We start from the raw sequence: 17576 nt of genomic DNA, 5'->3' as shown, positions 1-17576 counted from the left end.
AGGAATGCCTCCTTGATATCGCACTGGCAGGGCACAATCCGTATTAATAAAGGGGTCACTCAAGCATCTGCGGCCATTCCGATTATAGAAGTGGCCCAGGGACACAATAGGTAGGAACAAATGGCCCCAGGCACTCTCTGTAACACAGCCCCAGTACCCTATTTTGTAAATTACTTTATGTCACTATAAAGAAAACACAAAGGTATAACGAATGTCGAGAACCCTTGCTGCAATGTAATAGTAAGCATCTAGCCCTATCACAATTCCAATTAAAATGCTGCTTTATAACATTTCGCCTCATTGTGTTGACATTGTTTTGTATCAGAACAACACTCCTTCTTCATAAAAAAATACTGGTCTATTAGATTAAAAATAAATATAGGTCTCCCAAGATCACAAATATCCTACTGGACAGAGAGCATTGCACCATGCACAAAATAACTCTTACAAATGACATTGACAACTCATGCAATTTTGGGCTCCTTTTCCCTTGCCTTCTGCAATGGAGGCAATAGCTGCCTGAGGTATAAAAGGCACTAAGATCAACTCAAATTTGCCAATTACAGTGTAACCCATTTGGCCACATAGACGTCAATTCACCAAAATGCCAGGGATAGTGAGAGCGACATCATATGTACCTGATATCCGAGAATAAGTCTTACCTTTATCTTTAGCCCTGATGACATCACAGAAATTGGCATTATGTGACATTTGGCACTGACTTAGCCACAACAAGTATCATTTAGGAATTGGGTGTAAAATTATGAAAATAAGCCAGGACAGACAACTGACATGAGTCATTGTGATTAAGACTGGGCAGTGAACTCAGCTCCACTCATGGAGTTTGGGGAGTTTTCCATACTCCGCGTTATGCAGAGCTAGAGGAGTTCCGCAAAACTCTGCTCTGCATAGCGGAGCAGAGTTTGTTTCCTCACTTGCGTTCCTCAATGTCAAGTTGGCGAGTGCGAGTGAGGAATATCCACCTACCGGCGCGATTTTTCCTCATCGTGATCTTCAACATCAAGTTGGCGAGCGGGAGCATGGAAAATCAACCTCCCAGAGAGATTTATCAATGAGCACGGTCAGATTTCTCATTGTGAGTGGTCGCGTATGCTCGTGACCACTCAGGTTGAGAAACTTTCCGTTTGTGTTGCGAAAGCTGCCGCTCAAGTAAAAATCTACTTGAGTGGCAGAAAGCAAGCAGCGCCCGCTTGCGCTGTGCATGGTGCTGTTTGTGATTATTGCACAGTGCGGATTAGCATCTGGCACTGAAAATCACCGTGAACAGCATTTATTTAACGCAGTCTGCCCCTTGCGGAGTGGCGCTTAGGACGGGAGTATTTTTTGCACTTTGCGGAGTTCCGCTTAGCGGTACTCCATTAACTCCGCCCATCCGCCCATCCTTTTTTCTTTAAAGCAATTTGGACTGCTACATTTTGAAAAATCACCTGGTACTTTTTCCCAGTTTGAAATATTACAGCCAATACGAGGGGAATTCACTTCAAACGATTTTAGAGCTTTCTGAACATATCTAATTTTTTAAATAAAATATACAGAAGTAGAACTACAGAGTTCTAAAAATACATGAAGCATTTTTAACAAAAAAATATTTTACCAAATAGTCAGTATTATTCTCTGAGAAAGACGGCCACCCCAGATGCAGACCAATCCAGTGAAACATACCAGAACAGAGAGCATCCAAGACAAGCAAAGTTGTGCTTGGTGGAACTAGGGGCACAGGAGCCCTTAAAGGCAGTGTTACTGAGCAACACCTTAGTTGATGCCACAAACTGAAACAATGTAATGTTTCAAAAGTGGATTGCCCTTAACAGTCTGGAACAGCTGCTGTTTTACAGACAGAAAAATCCCAAAACTGTTTTTCTATTTTCTAACAGGAAAATAGTGCTGCCTTTGCAACCTGAGGCCAGGTGTCGCTCGAGTAGTGTCAGCAGTAGTGTCAGCTGTAGTAAAGGACCACCCAGGGGTCACAGCTGTGACCCCTGTGACCCCTGAATGATGTCCATTTTTGGCCACACAGTAAAGCTCAGAGTCGGTTCCTTGGATTAAGTGTGTATTTTTATTTATCACTAATTCAAAGCCAAGCTAATATCAATCAGTCACAGAAACACAATATAGAAATATAGGACCACTAAGGGATATCCGAAACAGACGTACAACATGTATCCTCCATAACAGAAAGCAAATAAGGAATTCTGTAGCTGCTATACAGAGAATGAGAAACAAAGTCTGATGAGTAGATTGAAAGTTTTGATCCTCCAGTATATACATGAGGTTGTCTAAACAGATCTACTAAATCCTATTCTAAACTAGTAATCAGGAAGACCTTATTTAGTCAGAAAAAAAGCAAAAGGTGTAAGAATAATTGAACCTTTGTAGAAGTTATTTAAAGGAAAATAATAATGTATAGCATAAAGCCACACAACAGAGATGTCGTAAAGAGGTCTGTACTTCTCAGAGTCTAAAGGGAATCTGAACAAAGCTGAGGGATACCTTCAATTATACCTGATACACAACCTTTGAGAATCCACTTTCACATGTCTCATTATTTTCAATCTTCAAACAACAAAACTTGGCGTCTATCCTTGAGATTTCTTTCCTTTGAATGTCCTTGAATGTCCTTGAATTCCTCCCGTCTCTCAATTCCACCCTCACAGCAGTCCTCCCTTCATTTGTTAAAACTTCTTGTCCTTGCCAAAAGATACTGCTTTTGAGCCTCGCTGTCTCTTTCATACAATGTGCCTTTTTTTAACCATGAGCTCATGCAACTGCACCTGCAGAGGAGAAAAAAACATTGCATCCAATGCAAACATTCATGTTAAAGTTAAAACTTTAAGAAATTCCAGTGCTTAAGGCCTATGGTCAACTCAGAACAGCAAGCATCTCAATACACGTTTAAATGCATGATTACATATACAGTTACAATATAGATTTAAAGCACTATTCAAATGGACATTGCCAGTTATAAAGTAAATGTGGAGTATTATTTAAATGAATACACAGATATATATAAGAATTAACCATATTATTCAAACCACTCAAATGCAGTTATATGTGATAGCTGCTAGACTCGTTGTTACTGTAAAGAAGACGTTAAAATGCACACTCATATACATGCTGAGCTTACACAGTAGATGCACTTTCTGTAACTTTACAAGTGCACTACATACACATATGTGTGGCCCAATTAAACATGAAAGGGTGGAGCTAAAATCATGCTGTTCCAATGTCAGCTCTGATATTAATATCAACAAAACTCACTAATACTACATTTATTTCATTACAGTTATTCAAGTTTAGCTACGATACATAAATGAGGAAGAGAATCTGAAGGTTTATTTGCAGAATTCAATCCTCCTGCCTAGTCATTAGTATCTCTAATAAATCTAGATTATCCTACTCTATAATAAATTTTGGGAAATCATGGTAAACTACGGGAAGCAAGGCACAGATGTCAGTATGATAGAGCCTTTTATAAAAGTACTTCAAGCCTAGAGAGTATAGCATGAAGCTACACAGTGAAAGGAATCGCATAAAAGATCTTTACATTTCCATCATCCAAAGTAGAATTTAGCAACATCCAGCTCTTCACCCACACTTTCGATTGAGCACATTTGATTGTCCTTGAGCATTTCTTCTCCACCATAAGAACTTGTCACCCATCTCATTAACAGTACACATCTTCTTCTTGCCAATAACTTCCTCCTGCACCTTACTATCGCTACAAACAAAGAATGCCTTACTATAGCTACCAAAGCCCCATATCTACACATGCAATGGAGAGAACATTCAAGCAAAACTATTCTCGCATGCAAATTAAACATTTAAATTCAGAAGCTTCATTCCTTTGGTTACGCTAATTTAACATAGTAGTTAGAGTGCACTTAACAAATGAATATATGTGCACTCACATTTCACAATTAATACACATATGAAACATCACATGGAATAAATCATGACTAAATATAACTGTGAGTTACGTTATTAAAAATTTGTATGACTATGTTCGAGGAATTCATTTATTGTCAACATTAGTATGCACACCTTAAAAGAATCCCACTAAGTTTTCTTATGGAGTGTTTCAGTATACATTTGAAATCCCTCTTGTTTATTTGAAAATTAGAACACATGAAATAAAGAAATGCTAATCTACATATATCAACTTACCTAAGTGACGTGAAAGGGTGGAACCAAATTAAGCTGCTCTATTTGCTTTATCAGAGAGAAGCACTCAATATGACTGAGCAGGGAAATTCACCAATTTCTTAGATTCGACCGCAGAGTGGTGTGTTTTTTATGGCCCAGTTTTGCTCCACAAGAAAATGTTAGAAACATGAGAATTTGTCCTCCTCCATGTCGTTTGCAACATTTTTCAATCCCCTGCCTATGACAACCTTTATATTCCACTGCATGAAGGTAACCCATAACCCATATTTGAAGCAGTGATACTGCATACATGAGAGGTTTGTGAGGAATGTCACCTTTTTAGACCACCAATCATTTGTGTTTAATGTGGGAATTGCCAGCATGGACTAAAGGTAAAACCTGTACAGTGTCTCCAGTCAGTTCATGAGATGAAAGTCACAGTGCTGATGAATAACACTGCTATGTCTCATATCAATCAGGCAGTTTGACTTTCATAAGTCTTTCCCTAAAATTATTCCCCTGTGCCAGGAATTTGTGATACATTCATGCATATTGATGATCCACTTCCGTAGAGCTCCTATGCCTTTGAGAGTTCAGTACCCCCCTAGGACCCTAATCTGACACACTGCTAAAGACTGGGACCCGAAGGACAATATGTGTGTTCCTATTTTATTGTAGTTTTTGGAATATGCACAAACTGCAGAGTAAAAGTTGTCAGACTAGGCGAAGATGAATCCTACACCACGTTCATTACTCCCTACCGACGCCCTCCACTATTAATGGTGTATTCAATTACATAAAATAAATGTTAAGAGTAATGTATTATTTGGGTTATTAGGTTACTAGACTTCTACTTGCTTCTTGTAATAAATCAAATGGAAATCAACACAAAACCAACCAAATGTTATAACTAAATATTTTAGAATCAAGTTATAACTAAATATTTTAGAAACAGCTGGAGATGCAGTAAACAAACTGCATTGAATCGCTGAAAGAGTAGAAAATGTCTTGGATGGATAGAAGAGATAAAGAACATTGCTGTATTTCACGGGAAAATATGCTTGTAGAAATCAACTAATTTCTCAAGAAGTGAGTGCAAAAAATGTACGTTTACCGGGCACTGTAGAAACTAGCTTGCACATATATTGAAGTGGAAGCTGAGGAGAAGTTTCAGAGGAGCGGCTATTTGTAGTGTATGTATGAGCTGCAATGACAGCATAGTCAGAGGTCTGAATGGCCCACTGTGATCTAGTTATGGGTGTGTCCTACCAAACCAGGGACAGAGGTGCAGTCAATTTTCTTGTTTGCATTACGCTCAATTGCAAACGTTCTATGCCGCTGTGAATGCTGCACTTGTGCCTGTATCTTCCAAGCCAAGTAACCACTCATCACGAGTTGCAGATTTCAGTGCTTGTCCCAGCATCACCACACTGAAATGCATTAGTCACAAAATTAGAGCACTCAAGTCTCCACTTTATCGCTGCACTCACTCTCGGTACTGCAGTAGTTTCTAGGGTTCAGATTCATTTCGGAATCGATGTATCAAGTTTAGTATATGACACATCTTGCTTTGATTATGTGGTAAGGGGCGTGATCGACCCCCTCTTCATCTCCTGCTGTGTGATGTCCCAGGAAGTCATGACCCGGCATTCTGAAAGACTGGCTTCTACATCATGGTCGTCGGTCCGAGTTCCACTAGTGCCAAGACCTATCAAGTGGGAAACCATACCCTGAGAAAAGTCTCGACCTTTCCCTATTCAGTGGCCTGATTTGATAACAAGAGCAACTGGAGTCTAATAATTGGGGGCAAGAGATCTGAGTTTCGTTAAACTACAGGGGCAGTTTTTAGTTTTGCACATAGGTCAGTTTCTTGGTCACCAAGGGTCCTTCTAAAAGTTTATCAGACCAAATGTTTGTCCTAGTTTTGGTATGGAAGCGAGGTCTGGGGGTATGTAAAATCGGATAAGATAAAAATTGCAGAGAACCAATTTTTACGGCAAGTTGTGCAGTTACCATCTCGTATTCCAGTGCATTCAGAGCTTGTTCTTAGTCAGGTGGTGGACATAGTGGCCCTTAGCCCTCTACTGTGTTGGATCAAGTGGGAGAGGATGTGGTCCGTCGGCTACGCTGCCGCCTCTGGTGCAGGAAACCAGGGTTCGAGCCTCGAGGTCGCGTCCACATCCTGTGATTCTGGGCAAATCACTTAATCTCCCCATGACTGAATGTGTAATGTAAATACGGTGCTATGTAAAGTGCTCCAATACCTTGGGGTCGAGTTCGCGCTATATAAATATGCAAAAAAAATAAATAAATAACAACAAAAAAAATAAGCGGGGACGACCTGAAGCTTAACCAGCTGATCCTCTGAGACTGCCTGACCCTTGATAGGGTGCATAAAATCCCCTGGAAAGCATATATAAAGGCAGCTTTTGCCTCTCTTGGAAGACCGGACATTTTCACTGATCCCATTAATCTCTCCTCTCAAGAACTAACCTGTATAAACAGGCTGTTCTTGGAATGAGCCCTATTGGAAAGAGAACAACAGTGAGAGCTACAGAAACCCTTGGTGTGGGGACATATGCTCCTGAAGAATGTTCAGGGCATGGAGCCTTATTTAGCCCAGGTACACCACCAGCATAGGTTTCGTTTGGCCAGGTTAAAGTTCAACTTGCTTCAACAGTACTTGGCCTCCCCAAGTGGTTGGGCTTTGCTTGAGTGTAGGCTGCCATGTGGCTGTGACAATAGGTCTCCGCAGGACACCCTACACTTTGTAATGTTTTGCTGCTATTTTAGCAGGCCCAGGAAGTTATTTTTAGTTCTCCTGATGAACTCCCTGAACTTTTCTCAATTACGCCCAGCCTTGGTTTACCTGCAGATGCTACCCAATGAATTTTTAATGTTTGCTGTTTTATGTTCTTTACAAGCTGCATTGATGTCTAGGTGATCGAGACCTGATTAATTTCTGTCCTGTCTTTAGGTTTTTAATAATTTAAACAAAAGGCACCGGGAGCTATTGTTTAGGTCCAGCACACGTGCTCCCTTATTCAGTGGCTTAGATGCAAGGGGGTGCAGTTCCTTGGACAAGGTAAAAATGCTAATAGTCTGTCAGGTCAGTGGAATACGCTCCAATAGGAGCAAATGCCCTCACTCACCCGAAGAGGTGTCATGCTTTATCATCTGGGCATGCTGCTTGTCGGCCCGGCACTATGCCGGAGATCCTTTGGTTATGCCGTCTGATGAGTGTGGGTATGTGGGGTGTGAAGAGTAGTGTGGTGAAAAGGGTGATCAAAATAGGTTTAGCGATGCTGGGTTTGAGTAAATTTTACTAATGTAGCTCACTAACCTAATTTAAATCAGTGTTGCTTTTGTGGGATGCAATGGTCCTAAAGAGCAGTCGTGCTTAATTTCTAAAGTGTGAGTTCAGCATTTTTCTTGCCTACTCTAGCTCCTAAGGGATCTATTGGCAATTCATCAGGACTGAAGAAGAAATAACCTACACTACTGCGTGACTGAATCTGCAATGTGTGCAGATAATACACGTAATCAGTCACACCATACGTAACAAAGCAAGATTCTCTCATGTTTATTGAACCGACCTGAAAGACAAGATGTACAGACAAAACATAAAACAAATACAAAAATTATTGACCATGTGACAAGATACCCAAAGCCCATACATAACTTCCGTTTGAAGACAAAGGAGCACTGACCAAGTACGTTTTCATTATGCCTTCATTCTTGAATAGTTGGTTGACAGAACACTTTTATTTAAATTGTTGATTTCTGCCACTTGCTGCTTCTTATTTGTTGTGTTCCAACCATTCAGTGGTTTCAAAATGTTTCCTTTCCTCTTCCGAGCTTATATTGAGCTGCAAATGCTTTTGCTTGTTCTCACTGTTACGTTTCATTAGCATTTAAGCTTTTCCAGTCGCAGCGTTTTGTTTTATTTGTTAACGTGGCTCCCGCTACATAATTGCTACATTTCCAACTCTTCAGGGCTATTCTTTCCTGAAGTGAAGTCCTTAGCAGAAAAGATCCATATATATTAGTAAGGTTTTTAAACCAATGCTAACCATTGGCCAGTGATCTCATAGTCTCAAAAACAGGTCTGCCTCTATCTACGAATAGTGCTGATTTAGTTTTGTTTGTCTGGTCATTATAGCTACCGAGCAAGTGTAAGGAAGAGAAAACAAAGACTCCTGCAGACAAAACTTTATTCCAACTTCCTGAATCTCTAGACTTCGCACTCCACGATGCTGCAAATTAAAAATAAAGTTGCTGTGTCACTAATAACAACGGGAGTGGGCAGCATCAGACGCGGTCCGTGGAGGGAGTTCCGTGGGGCGGAAAGGCGGGGCGGGGGAGGGGCAGGGTGGGGGGTACTAAACACCGGAATATGGATAATTGGAGGTAAGTAAACAATTAAATAAATAAAACAAATTTCTTTTTTTATTTTTTTATTTATTTGTTGTTTTTTTTTACAACCCACCCCCTATGGTGGTGGGGGAGGGATTGGCAATATATAATTCATGGAAACAAATACAATAAATCAAGATATAAACAAAGAGACAATACATGACAGTGTATAACGGAAATGCATTATTAATTTGCTAACCAGTCTTGAAATGGAGCCCAGTTTTTAGAGGCAATTAGACGTCTTCTCCTTCCCTGAAACTTTCGTACAGCAGTTTCTAATTTAAACCATGCCAACATCCTGGCCTGCCAGTGAGAGAAGGTGGGGGGTTGAGGGTTTATCCAGATAGAGGTAATACAGAGTCTAAGCATTGCCATTGCAATAAACAGAAAGGAGTGTAAATATCTTGATCTTGTAGAGACCATAGCGTGTTGATACCCAGTAATTACCATTTCAGCGGAAATTTTAATTGAAGATTGGGTAATCTGTATGAGAAACGTTTCAATTTGATTAATAAAAAGTGATAGCTCGGGGCAGTCGTAAAACATGTGAAGAGAATCCGCAGATGGGAATTTGCATCTTGCACATGATAAGCTCTTGCCTCCGGTAACCATCCCCCATCTGACTAGTTTTGCTGGAGTATAGTAAAGATTGAACATGGCCATATAGCTTTGGGTACGAAGAGTGCTAGAGACGAAGACCGTCCTGGCTAACATCAGTGGTAATTTTAAATCTATGGAGGGTATCCCGAATTTGGCCGCCCATTTATTATTAAAATCGGATAGGTCATCTGGGAGTTGAGACAGTAAAGTTTGATATAATGTACCGATTTTGGCTTTCCTTTTAACTAATTCAAATATCAGAATCTTATCAAAGAGTGCAGGATTTTCTAGAGATTTTTTATCAAGGAAACTTCTAATTTGAAGGTATTTAAAGAAGTGATTAGGTTATAATTGAAATTTGTGTTTCAGAAGGGAGAAAGAGGCCAGCACGCCAGAGTCAGCTAGGTCACCTATATCAGTCAGGCCTTGCGAGGCCCAGATGGAAACTACTCGATCTTGAAATATCGCTGGAGGTAACACAGAGGCATTCAATGGTGTGTAGTAATTGAATTTGTAATTGGAAGAGAGACGACGGATTTTTTGCCAGATCGTGAACAGGGCCCATGCAACCTTGAACCTCGTTTTTTTGAAGTAGCTTGGTTCAAGAATGCGTGTTAATATCCCTTGTGTAGCATCACCTAATGAGATTGAATATATTGAAGGAGCCAAAAAAAGCGGTAGTTCCACTGTCTTTACAGATAATGGAAAGGCAAAATGTTGGATCATAGCAGCCCAATAATAATAAACAAGGTTTGGAACTGACCAGCCCCCACGTTCTTGCGGGAGACAGGTCCATTTAGCAGCTCGTCTTGGCTTGCGATATGCCCATAAAAACCTCTGACAGATTCTTTGTGCTTTTGTTAAAGTAAAATTGGAAATTAATAAAGGAATAGATCTAAATAGATATAAAAATTTTGGAAGAACCAGCATTTTGAGGACATTACAGCGCCCAAATAGAGAGAGATGAAGATGGTTCAGCCGTTCTAGTTTATTATGAAGCAGATCGATAATGGGTAGGTAGTTCAAATCTGAGATTTGATCAACATCAGCCGAAATCTGAATGCCGAGGTATGTTGCTTGTGGGGTAATGGGAGCAGTTGATATTGGCATAGCCGATGATTGCAGTATTTGTGTTTTGGTGATATTTAACTTATAACCTGAAATTAGGCCGAATTGTGCTGCTAAGGTCTCCAGTGCCGGAAGAGAAACGGTGATATTATTTGTTAATACTACTATATCATCGGCATATGCCAATACTTTATACTCGATACCGTGAACTATAAGTGGGGAGATGTTTTGGGCTTTTTCTATCAAAGACAGAAAGGGATCGATATATAAAGCAAAGAGAAGGGGGGAGCAAGGGCACCCTTGTCTGGTGCCCCGGGTGATAGGAAAATAGCTTGATTCCCTTCCTGAAATACGGATTTTGGCAATTGGAGAAATGTACAAAGTTTGTAAAGCCAAAATAAATTAAGACGATATCCCTTTCCAATGAAGAACGGCCCATAGATAACCCCAGGAGACCCTGCCGAACGCCTTCTCGGCGTCCAACAGGATCACACCAAGGGGAGAGTTTGTCACCTGAGCCCAATCTAAAAGAGCAATAACGTGCCTGATATGGTCGTGGTATCTCTACCAGGGATAAAGCCGTGCTGGCGAATGGAAACTAACGAAGGGATAATTTGCACAAGGCGAAACGCTAGGACCCTAGAATAGATTTTACTGTCGGTGTTTATTAATGCTATAGGCCGATATGATGCTGGCTTTAGTTCGTCTTTCCCTTTCTTTTTAAATAATACAATAGTCGATTGTCGCCAGGTTTCAGGAATAATCCCCCTCTGAGCGAGTTGGAAAACTTCCAGCATCTGCTGCTTAAATAAATGTGAAAAAGTTTTGTCAAATTCGAGACGTATGAGGTTGGGTCCCGCTGCTTTGCCGGTAGACAGAGATTTTATGGCAGCTTCAATTTCTTCCCAACTAATAGGTTCAGCCAGAATTAAATTCTGATCGAAAGAGGGCTTCTGGGTGTCGAGGGGTTTGAAAAAATACTCTAATTGTTTTTGTTGCTGCTGAGATATGTTTGACTCCTCGGTGTATAAGATGGAGTAGAAATCCACAAAAGTATTTAACACTCCATTAGGTGAATCTTGTAATGTACCAGACCGATCTTTAACCTTTGATATTAGACTAGCTATTGCCCTTTGTTGTAATCTTTTTGCTAGAACCTTACCAGACGCTTCACCAAACTCATACATTGAGGTACGAAATTGAAAATACTTAGTGGCTATATCAACATACAAGGGATCCAGAAGATTAGCCTTGGCGAGAGCGACCGCTTTCTGACGAGATATTAGATCTTCGCCGTTATGAATACTAGTACTTAAGTCTAGTTCTGCTTGTTGGAGTGCTGCAACTCTATTTTTAAGATTCTGCTGTTCTATTTGACATCGATGGGACGTGATTCTCTTGGTTTCGCCGCGCAAGGCAGCTTTAAAAGTATCCCAGACTAGGCCAACCGATGCTGTAGAACTATTAATTTCAAAGAAATCTGGAATCCAGACTAGCATCCGTTCCTGATATAATTTGTCCAGTAATAATTTCCTATCAAAAGTCCAAGGTCTTATTTGATGAGGAGGGCGGTCCCAGGAAAAACTAAAGATTATAGGATTATGATCGGATATAGTCCGAGGGTCGAGCCGAACCTTGATAGACTTCAAAACTTCGAGAGAAGTGAAAACGTAATCAATACGGACCATCTTTTGGTGGGGTATTGAATAAAAGGTAAACCCATTATGGGCTGGATAGCTAACGTGCCATATATCTACCAAACTATGTTCAAGAAGTAATGTGCGAAGTGCTTTATAGACCTGGGGCTTCCGACCAACGTAAACAGTGCATTTGGTGAGGTCTAACCAGCTAGGGATATCAATATTAAAATCTCCACAAAAAATTAGCGGGTGCGGCCAAGTGGCTAGTTCTACATTTAGATCCATCAGGATCTGTGGATCATCCAGGTTAGATGCATATATTGAGCAAATCGAGAGTACAGATTTATTAATAAGTAATTCAACAATTAACCATCTACCTGTATTAACTTGCTTAAACCTTTTAACTTGCGCGGCCCCTATTTTTGAGATAATAGCCACACCCTTAATGGTGGAGGTTTGTCGGGTAGTAGCCACTAAATCGTAGCCCAAAAACTTCAGATAATGTCGGTTAGCCCAGGAAATATGAGTTTCCTGCAAGCAGATCAAATCCGCTTGCATCACCTGTATCAGCTTATGAAAGATCCTACGCTTCTTAGGATCATTTAACCCACATATATTCCAGGTTGCACAGGTCAATCTACGGTTTGCCATTGATAATAATGAAAGAGAGGAACATCATGTATATACTTTAAGAGATTATAAGGAATATACCAACAACTTGCCTTGAAAAATAAGCAAATAGTTAACATCCTAAATATATTTGAGATCACACTGCCATATACGTTAATAATATAGCCAATCACCTCGAGAACCCACCACAACACCACCCAGTGCCCCCCCATCCCACCCTCCCTACCCGTTTCCCCCCCCTACCCCTTAACCAAAGTCTGGAGCTCAGGACCTAGGTCCTTGTGATGGTTGAGTAAGCGTCACCCCACGCTCCGCTGGGCCTATAACAGCACCCGTAGGCATTATAAATGAGGATCGATCCTATTGGCATCCCATTAACATAATAAAGAAATAAATCGATTGATCGATCCTATTAACATCCTGCTAACATGATAGAGGAATAGATTCGACAGCAATTTTAGTGTTAGGTAGGTCATTCCCCGAAAAATAATGAAGATCCCCATTCTAAGCAATGATCACCACCATTTTTATAGAAGGAACCTTAATAAGAGCTAAGGAGAAAGAAGAAAAGAAGAGAAGCTAAATTGAGTCCAGATAATCCTTTGCAGTTATTTCAGAGAGAAAGAATTTTGTTTCTGTCTTATGTATTACTTTCAGCTTTGCTGGGAAGAGCAGGAAAGCCTGAGCACCTTTCGCTTGAAAAAGAGGAATCTGCTGACGAAGATGCCAACGGCGATCGACTGTCTCTGCAGCAAGATCAGGTCGAACGAAGAATTGACAGCCCTTAGCAGATCTCCTTTTGTTTGGTCGAGCTAAGTCAAATATGCGTTCGCGGGCAAGAAAGGTGTTGAAGCAGACCAGAATGGCACGTGGAGAGGAACTGTTGGCATTAGTAGAGGATTGTTTCTTTTTTGAAAGTGGGAAGCGATGTGCTCTCTGGATTTCTAAATTCCAGTTCCATTGAGTAACCTCTGGGAAAGCTTCAGTGAAAAGCTCAACTATAAACTGTCGAACATCGTCTCCCTCAATATTCTCCTCAACTCCCAAAACTCGTAGGTTATTCCTTCTAGAGCGATTCTCAAGGTCCGATAGTTTCCATATGAAAAGAAGCAGGGAGGTAGGTTGTCGATGAGCTCCTTTATTTCTGTCCAGCAACACAGTTCCCCCGGCAGCAACTGCCGTCCCAATCCGTTCCACATTCCCTGCACGGAACCTACATTCCAGGTTCCGTGCAGAGAACGCCAGAACACAATACTAGAACACCCAACACACCCCCCTCCCTTCACAAAAAAAAAACCTCACACCCTTAAATACATAAACCATAACAACCCACAAGAAAGTGCATTTATACAAAACACAGAAAATCAAAATCTAACATAATCCTGTAACTTAACAGGAGATGACCTAGCTCTGGAAGGAAGAAACCTGGTCTTCATGAGACCCTGTTGAGGAACAAGGTTACTTCCCAACGTGCGATCCCTAGAATTGACAATGCTGGGAGCTGGAATTGCACTATGAGTATTTACACCAAATTTGCTTCTTACAAACTCCACCTTAGGTTTAGGCACAACTGCAACAGCAGACTTATTCCAGACTTTCCCATTCTCCAGAACAACCACATAATCTCTCACTTTACTAACCTTAACAGGAGCAGAAAAACGAGAGAAACCCTTACGAACAAGAACTGGTTTCTTGATCCTTACCCAATCGCCCTCACACACAGAAGACTGCCTGGGACAAATGGAACCATACTTGACTTGAGTAGCAGCTCTAACATCAGCCACAACCCCTAGCCTTAGTGGATCTAGTACTTTCCTAAGCATCCAATCTTTGTTGAGTTTGGAACCCGCAACCCTCCCCCTTAACAATGAAAATGGAGACATTCCAGTACTACAATGTGGAGTAGTTCTCATTGCCCAAAGCACATCCGAAATCACACCCTTCCAATCAAGGCCATTTATGGAGGCCAACTGTAGCTGCTCCTTGATGACACGATTAAAACGCTCAACCAAGCCATTACTGCGTGGATGGTAAAGGGAGGTAAGTGTGTGTTTGATGCCATGCTTGTTCAAGAAACTTTGCATCTCAGTAGACACCAACTGCGTACCATTGTCTGTCACCAACTCTTCTGGAAATCCCTCCCGAAGGAAAACCTCCAACAAAAATTTAATAACCACACTAGAGTTGATACCATCCACAAATTTAACCTCTGGCCACTTGGACATATAGTCAATCAAAACTAACACGTATTTGGGAGAAGCCCCCAAACCACTGAATGGACCAGCCACATCAAAAGCCAATTTAAACCATGGTGTCTCCTTGACTACAACGGGGCTGACAGAGGACGGACAAGTTACCTGAGATTTGTCACTCAGCACGCACGCACCACAATCCCTGACACAATGCTCGATGGACCTATCAACACCCGGCCACCAAAAATCTTCCCTCACCCTCCGCTTCATAGCTCGAATGCCCAAATGACCTTCATGGGCAAGGTCTAAAACTTTCTTCCGTAATGACAAGGGAACAACCAACAACCCACCCCTGCGCAAAATCCCATCAACCAGAGACAACTCATCACTAATTCTTGAATAAGGAATTAGCTCCGAAGGAATATTAGTATTGTTTGGCCAACCGTGAATTACCAAATCAATTACCCTACCAAGCTCAACATCCTCAGAAATGGCCAGTTTCCAATCAACTTCTGATAAAGCAGCTCCCGTATCAGCTACAGTGCCAACCGCACACACCATCTCCAAAAGATCATTTGCAGGTTCAACAACATCTTCAAGAATAGGCAACCTTGACAAACAGTCAGCCACACTATTTTTCACACCAGCAACATACTCCAGATGATAATTGAACTCATTTAGTCTGTACTGCCACTTAGCAATGCGAGGCGTCGCCCTACCACCACCCTTCGTGGTAAACAAATCCACCAAAGGCTTATGATCAGTCCTGAGAACAAAACCATTTCCCCACAAGAAATTCCGAAAATACTGTACACCCCACCATAACGCTAATGCTTCCTTTTCAATGGTAGAATAGGTTGCTTCAGCGCCGCGAAGTGTCCTGGAAGCAAAAGCAATAATTTCTTCCCTATTGTCCGACCTCTTTTGCATCAAAACAGCACCAAGACCAACATTACTAGCATCGGTGGTGACAATGCATTGGTCATTGATGTTGAAAAGTTTAAGTGGCTGCGCCTGTACAATGGCCTCTTTGAGTGACTTGAAATCAGATGCACACTGAGCAGACCAGACATACTTCGTATTCTTCTTGAGAAGACCACGCAGACATACCGTTCTATCAGAAAAGTTGGCTACGAATTTCGCATAATACTCAACTAGCCCTAGAAAAGAGCGTAATTGATCCTTGTTTACAGGCTCAGGTGCATCCTTAATGGCATCCAGTAACTTCATTTTTGGTTCTACCCCCTTAGCGGAAATGTGGTGACCAAGGTAATCCACCCCCTCTTGAAGAAATCTGCATTTATCTCTTCTTAACGTCAACCCACTAGACTTGACTATATCTAATACATGCATGACCCTAGCATCGTGCTCCTGTATGGTCTTTCCGTGAATAAGGATGTCGTCCTGGAAGAACACCACCCCCGCAGTGTTTTTGAACAAGTTACCCATGAGACGTTGGAACACTGCAGAAGCTGATGCCAAACCAAACGGCATACGTAAATAGCGGAAAGCACCATCAGGAGTCACAAATGATGTAAGATGTCTGGAGTCCTTGCACAATTCAACTTGATGGTACGCAGAAGATATATCAAGGGAAGAAAAATACTTTGCACCCTCTAAGGTTGACAACATCTCATTAATGTTCGGTAGAGGTTGGCGGTCCACCCAGATACAAGCATTCAAATCGCGCAAGTCTACACACATCCTGAGGGACTTATCGGCTTTGCGCGCTAAAACTATGGGTGACAACCATTCAGACCCTTCAATTGCTTCAATCACCCCCAACCTGCGTAACCGTTCCAATTCAAGTCTCAATTCGCTACGCATGCTAAGCGGTACTTTCCGTACCTTGTGCGCCACAGCCTTAGCACCTTCCTTAAGAACAATGCGGTGTTGAAAACCTTTTAGTTTGCCCAAATTTCCATTAAAAACCTCAGGATATTTTTTGATCCAGTCATTCTCAACACACACATCAGTTGTAATAGTGTGCACAGGAGCAACCTCCGACAGACTAGCATAATATTGTTTAGCTTCCCGTTTGGATAGAACCATGTCAGCATGATTTGGATCAAGGATGATTCCAAGTTCACCTTGTTCATCCCAACCTAGCAAATTTGCACCCTCTTCCACGATGAATATAATGCCAACCACACAATCACCCTTGAATTCTAAGTTCCCCTTAAATTTGCCTAACACCTTTACTCTTTTGCCACCATAAGCAAAAATCTTTATACCGGAGTGAGCTATTGGAATGTCACCCAAACCTTTAAAATCCTTTACATTAATGAGGGTAAAAGGGGAACCAGAATCGGCAAGAAACTTCATGCCTTTTCCATTCACGTTAATAGTGCACACAGGACTTTTCCTTCTACGTCCCTCCCCGATGGAAGCTATTTCTACAACCCCATCTTCAATCGTAGCTGACGAAGATAACATTAATAGTTCATAACATTCATCATCTTCATACACGCAGCTCTCTTCAATGGCCCTCACAGTGCGTGGGGGTACCCTCTGGGGTAGAGTTGCTTTGCACATACGTGCTAAGTGTCCCTTCTTCCCACACTTGAAGCAAGTCTGATTTATGGCATAACAAAATTTAAAATTTCCCAGATGAGAAGTGCTACCACAACGATAACATGAAGGATGTTGCTCAACTCTCGCTTTCTGAGAATTAGGTACGGATGGTGACCGGGAAACATTTCTGTTAGTACTGTTAGTACTGTTAGTGACTGATTTAACGGGAGCTTTCGTGGTAACTAGCTTGACTTCAGATGCCGATGTAGGTTCAGATGTTGATACAGGTGTATTTAACTCCTTCATGCACAGTTGCGAATGTTCAACACTTTTAGCTAAAATAAGAGCAGTC

This window comes from Triturus cristatus, chromosome 12, assembly GCF_964204655.1.
Source record: "Triturus cristatus chromosome 12, aTriCri1.1, whole genome shotgun sequence".
Classification (NCBI taxonomy): Eukaryota; Metazoa; Chordata; class Amphibia; order Caudata; family Salamandridae; genus Triturus; species Triturus cristatus.
This window is presented reverse-complemented; position numbering follows the sequence as displayed.